The sequence below is a fragment of the Saccopteryx leptura genome, chromosome X (assembly GCF_036850995.1).
Source record: "Saccopteryx leptura isolate mSacLep1 chromosome X, mSacLep1_pri_phased_curated, whole genome shotgun sequence".
Taxonomy (NCBI): domain Eukaryota; kingdom Metazoa; phylum Chordata; class Mammalia; order Chiroptera; family Emballonuridae; genus Saccopteryx; species Saccopteryx leptura.
In genome coordinates, this window is record NC_089516.1 from 47,775,464 (window position 1) to 47,781,546 (window position 6,083).

The following is a 6,083-nucleotide window of genomic DNA, read 5'->3' on the forward strand; positions in this document are numbered from 1 at the left end:
GATGCTGTCTCTTCCTGTGGGACCCCTGAATTCCCCCCAGGGCTGGACCCTGGCACATGACCCTATGCTCACTGACTTGAACCCAAAAGTCTCTGGCTTAAAGCTCAAGGTCTCTGACTTGAGCAAGGGGTCACTCACTCTGCTGTAGCCCCTAGGTCAAGGCACATATGAGAAAGCAATCAATGAAAAAACTGTGATGCCACAACAAAGAATTGATGCTTCTTATCTCTCTCCCTTTCTGTCAGTCCCTCTCTCTGTCTCTGTTACACAAAAAAATGTTACCCTGAATGCTAATTAGACTAATCATGGTTATTGTTGTGCTATATATGAAAGTATTAAATCATATGTTGTACACTTGAAAATAATATATATATGTCAATTGTATATCAAAAAATCACCATACATAATACTTGAAGATTTAAATGATCTCACCCACAAATTTTTATCATATTACTTTATTTGAAAGCGAATGTTGGATTTAAAAACATTTATATTTTGCCTTTGTCCAGAAGTGAACCATTTTAGAAAGACAAATCGTTTTCATGCTGACTAAAACTAAGAATAAAAAGGTATACTTTCCCCTTTGAAAGATTTAACAGAAAAATTTCAAATGTACCAAATTTTGTTAAATTGTAAAGAAAAAAACCTAAATTTAAAGTAAGTGAAATCATAGTAAGTTCGAATCAATGCTTCAGTGTTGGCTCTTTGACTACTTGAATAAGACACATAATTCTCTGTGTCTTAGTTTCTTAATCTTCAAAGTGAGAGAGCCTGAGTTTTTTTATTTTAATTTTTAATTATGGTGAAAAAACACATAACATAAAATTGACCATCTTAACCTCTTTTTTACAGTTCTTTCATGTTAATTACCATATTTTTCGCTCCATAAGACACACTTTTTTCCCCATAATATGGAAGGGAAAATGCCTGTGCATCTTATGGAGTGAATGTACATTTTTTTAGCTGCTGCAGGGTGCTGCGCCGGTAAACATATGTAGAATGAGCGCCAGCAGGAGAGTAATCATACCTGCCATGGCAGTGTGCAGAACCCTGGCATCTGCTGAGTGAGCTCCTGGTTCTGGTTTCCACAGTTGCATGCAGTGCAGGAGGGAAAGCGAGCGACATTGTGCGGGTGCATTTATCTGGCAACATTGAGGGCAGATGTGAGAGGCACACTGCAGTGGTGGAAGGCTGCGCTGCAGCTGCTGGAGCTCTGTGTAAAGTGCTGGTGTCACTTGCTGCCCTATTAGTGCTTGACCAGTTTAGAGCACATATTAATAAAACCACAAAGAAACCTTTAAAGAAGTGAAGACTCATCTAGCTGTAATTCCTGGGGGTCTTACCAGTCAGTTGCAATCTCTCGACATTTCCATCAACAAACACTGTCAAGCCTTTATTAAGAAGAGTGGAACAAATGGATGGATGCTGATAATCATGATCTGACAACAACTAGATGAATGAAGAGACCCACTATCACTCAAGTTTGTGAGTGGGTGAAAACATCATGGCAGTCAGTGAAGAATGAAACTGTGGTAGGGTCATTCAAAAAATGTGGCAGTAGCCATGCCTTAGATGGCACTGAAGATGGAATCATATATGAAAATAGCAAAGAAAGTGATACCAGTAATTGTGAGCAACCGAACTTAAATTCTGACATGAGCGATGATGAGTTCCTGGGGTTCCTGGACAACTAGAAGAGTATTTGAATATTAAAGTCTCTTCTCATTTGTTAATAACAATGCTAATGGTTGTTAATACTGCTGTTGAGTTTACATTGTTGAAATATTATTGTGGTATAATTTATTAAATATTTTAACACACCATTTGGTTCAGAGTATTTTTTTTCCCTATTTTCCTCCTTAAAACCATAGGTGCATCTTATGGTCAGGTGTGTCTTATGGAGCAAAAAATATGGTATATTCATACTGTTATATAATAGATCTCCAGAACTTTTTCATCTTGCAAATCTATAACTGTGTTGTTACCATTAAACACCCTTTTAACCCATATCCTTAGCCCTTGGCCACCACCCTTTTACTTTCTGTTTCTAAAAATTTGATGGTTTCACCTTTTCAGCTGGAACCACCATTGTATAGTTTGTCAAAATGTATAAACAAAGGGAAAGAGGAGAAGCACCCACTGTATGTTCTCAAGGTCTTTTAGAAAACATAGAATTGTCCCTTTGGACACATTTATGCAAATCTATAAGAAAAGTGATATTGTAGCCACCAAGGGAATGGTCACTGTCCAAAAAGGAATGCCTCACAAATGTCCCTATTGCAAAACTGGAAGAGTCTACAGTGTCACCCAGCATGCAGTGGGCATTGTTGTGAACAAACAAGTTAAGGGTAAAGTTTTGCCAAGAGAATCAATGTACGTATTGAGCACATTAAGCACTCCAAGATAGCTTCCTGAAATGTGTGAAAGAAAATGATCAGAAAAAAAAGAAGCTAAAGAGAAAGATACCTTGGTTCAATTTTATTAAATGTATACCCAGAAAAGGGATTGTTGGATCATATAATAGTTCTATTTTTCATTTTTAAAGGAATTTCCATACTATTTTAATAGCAGATGCTGTATTTTATATTCCTATCAATAGTGCATATGTTCAATGAATGGTAGTTATTAATATCATTGTCCTGGTCCAGGCACTGAGCCTGAGATTTGAGACTCATAAACAGGAAGATTTGAGACCCTTGCTCTGGAAAAAGTTAGGACAGATATACATGAAGAGTATACTGTGTCTTTAAAACCAAAGAGACCTTAACTGGTGGTGGCACAGTAGATAGAGCATTGACCCAAGACGCTGAAGTCCCTGGTACAAAACCACAAGGTCGCCTACTTGAGTGTGGGAACACTGGCTTGAGGGCAAGATCATTGACATGTTCTCAAGGTAACTGGCTTGAGCCCAAAGGTCACCAGCTTGAAGTTCAAGGTCATTGGCTTGAGCCCAAGGTCACTGGCCTAAGCAAGTGGTCACTGGCTTGGCTTAAGCTCACCCAGCCAAGGCATGTATGAAGAGCAATCAATGAACAATTAAAGTGCTGCAACTACGTGTTGAAGTTTTTCATTTTTCTCTCTCTCTCTCACCCTTTCTTTCTCTCTCAAATCAATAAAAAATAAATAAACCAAATAAAGAAATCCAAATATTTTAAAGATGAAAAGAAAGTAATTACATTTTAAAAACTGATTAAATTCAAACCCATATACTAAAGAGTAAAATGTGAGCTGTTATTAAGCCAATCCATGAAAAAAGTCTTTTAATAAACATGCCTGCAAGTTAAAACAGCAAAATTAAATTTTTTTTTTAGGCAAGATTAATCTTGAATAAAAGGTATATGACATAGTGGAGGTTAACGCCTGTAGCTAACATAAGTTAATAAATTCATTAACTTTGTTTAGGTTTAAATTGCTATCATTAATATACAAGGTGCCTGGGAGAGAGGGAATCAGTTCAGCTGTGAGTTCTTTGCCAACTCTCAGAAACTCCACTTTGCAGAGGGGTAATTGAGTCCAAGGGTCTGTCTTCCTGGCCAGTCCCCACCCTTTAGTCAGCCTGGGGTCTGCTCTATACTGGGCACCACTGTCCAGATAGATGAGGGATCAGTTGTCCAGAGTGAGCAAGGAAGGCGAAGAGGGTAAAGATGGTGTTCTGGAAGTGCTTGAGGTCAGAGTAGTGGAACAGTGCCTGGAGCACTGGAGAAGAGGATTGGCTGTTCAGGGTCAAGCCAGGTTCAAAGGGGCCTACATACAGGGTCTATGCTAGGGTTCCAGTCACTTTCTGGAGGCTGATTAAAAAGCTGTGAGTAGATGTTGAGAGGGAAGCTGAATCGGTGGGATGGAAATCTGTGCTAGGAGCCAGAGCTGAAAGTGAAAGCAGGAGATCCCTCATTTGCTAGTGACTTGGGACAGTCTCAACCCATCTGGGGAAAATGAAGAGACTAATGGATGGCAGAAGCCTTCTTCTCTCCCATCCTGTGAATAAGTCACAACACATTCCTTAGGAGTCCAGGCTTGTGTCCCTCTTCTTTTGGATTCCCCACACCAGTGTGATCAGCTGTGGCCTGGCTGACTCTCGGGGTCTTCTGGCTCTTAAAGACCTTGAAGGTGTGGCAGACGCTTTGGTTGTAGATGCTGCCTGTGAAGGAGTGGGAGTTGAGCTGCATGAGCATGAAATCCAGCATAGTCGTTGCCATAAGGAAGTATGAAGGCACAGGGGTGCTTGAATGCAACGGGCTCCTGCCCAGGTGCCAGCCCAGACCCACAGCTTTCCCAATGCCAACACCCCTTGTCCCTGTCCCTCTGTGTATTTAGCCTCCCCTAGGCAGTTTAGTGAATCCCACTACACATACATACACAGGCCCCCAGTTCCACCCACCCAGATTTTTCCAGGAGTTAGAAAAATATTGTGACTCAGAGCAATAATCTTGAACATACCTTCTATGACATAGACACCAAGAAAAATGAAGTCCAAGGCCATGAAGAACCACTCATCAGAGACACAAGTGGTTAATTAGGACCATCCCCAGCAACCTTGGCTGCTCTCTCCTCTTCCTCACTGGAACAACCATGCTCTCCTTTAAATAGCTATGTGTCTTAACTGCTATCATTAAGGTTAATAATCACCTGGCTCTAAGTATATCTTTATTTGGAAACAAATACCATACAAGATAATACCAAGTGGTAAAACAGTATGTACTGTAAGATCATATATATTTTTTTAAGTGAGAGGAGGGGAAATAGAGAGACAGACTCCTGTTTTCACCCTGACTGGGATCCACCTGGCAACATCCATCTGGGGTCAATGCTCAAATCAACCGAGCTATCCTCAGTGCCTGAGGCTGATGCTTGGACCAACTGAGCTATCCTTATTTCTCAGGGTGATACTTGAACCAATCAAGCCACTGGCTGTGAGAGAGGAAGAGAGAGAGAGAGAAGGGGGAAAGGGAGGGGAAGAGAAGAAGATGGTGTTTCTCATGTGTTCCCAGACTGGGGATTGAACTTGGGACTTCTGCATGCCAGGATGATACTCTATCTACTGAGCAAACCAGGAAAGGCCAAGATCATATTTTTAAAGCTGATAATAAATTCGCAAGTAGGTCACTTGTTACATTCAACATGTAAGTTACTTTTGAAAATTTTAAATGTTAAGCAGGTATTACTTTTTAAATTAAAAAACAACAATAAAGGTACTAAAAACAAAATAACCCCCCAGAAAAAAAATCAGACAATATTTTTATGCAAAACACTTACGGAAATTTTTTTAACAAATTAAAAACAGACAAATCTCTAACAAGACTGGTCAAGAAAAAATAAGTGAAAAAAATCAAAATCAAAAGTAATTATTATTAAGTTACTGTAGGAAGTTAAAAATAAGAAGATAATACTGGTCTACAGAAATTGTTAATGTGGCTACATTGAGACACAGGTTATGCTTCCATCACAGTCATTTTATTGCAGTGGTGACTATGAGACCGGTAACTGAAAGAAAAAAAAAAGAAGATAATGATGTTACTAAGTTTGTGCCAATAACTTAAAGAACATATGAAATGGATAATTTAATACATATTGTATATATCTCCAAAGGTAATTCAAGAAGAAATGGAAAACTTGAGTAGACAATTAACAATAAGTAGTAATTTAATTGTTAATAAAATATATCTTCCCCCACCAAAGTCTCAGGTTAAAGTAGTTTTACAGATTACTTTTATAAAGTTACCAAAATTTATTTTCTAAAAGCTATATCAGAAAATAGAATTATCTAATTTTTTATGAGGTATAAGAAAAATTATAGACTAATTTTTCATCTAATTGTAGATTCAAAGATCCCAAATAAAATAATAGCAACTTAATTGCAAGTCTGAATAAAAAGTAATATATTATGACTAGGTAGGGTTTATGCCAGAGGTGCAAGGGTTGTCCAGAATCCAAAAATTTTATTGACAACATTTACATTAACTGAGTGAATTAGAAAAACTATATATTCATGTTAGTAGACAGAAAAAAACGTGTGATAAAATACAGCACTGATTCAGGACTAAAACTCACAACAAACTTGGAATATAAGGAAATGACCTTGACTT

The 6,083-nt window shown here is 38.3% G+C and overlaps 1 pseudogene; it reads left to right on the top strand.

The window, feature by feature from the left end:
- Positions 1–5,341: 5,341 nt before the first annotated feature.
- Positions 5,342–5,486, top strand: LOC136386645 (small nucleolar RNA SNORA1; annotated as a pseudogene).
- The last annotated feature ends 597 nt before the right edge of the window (positions 5,487–6,083 follow it).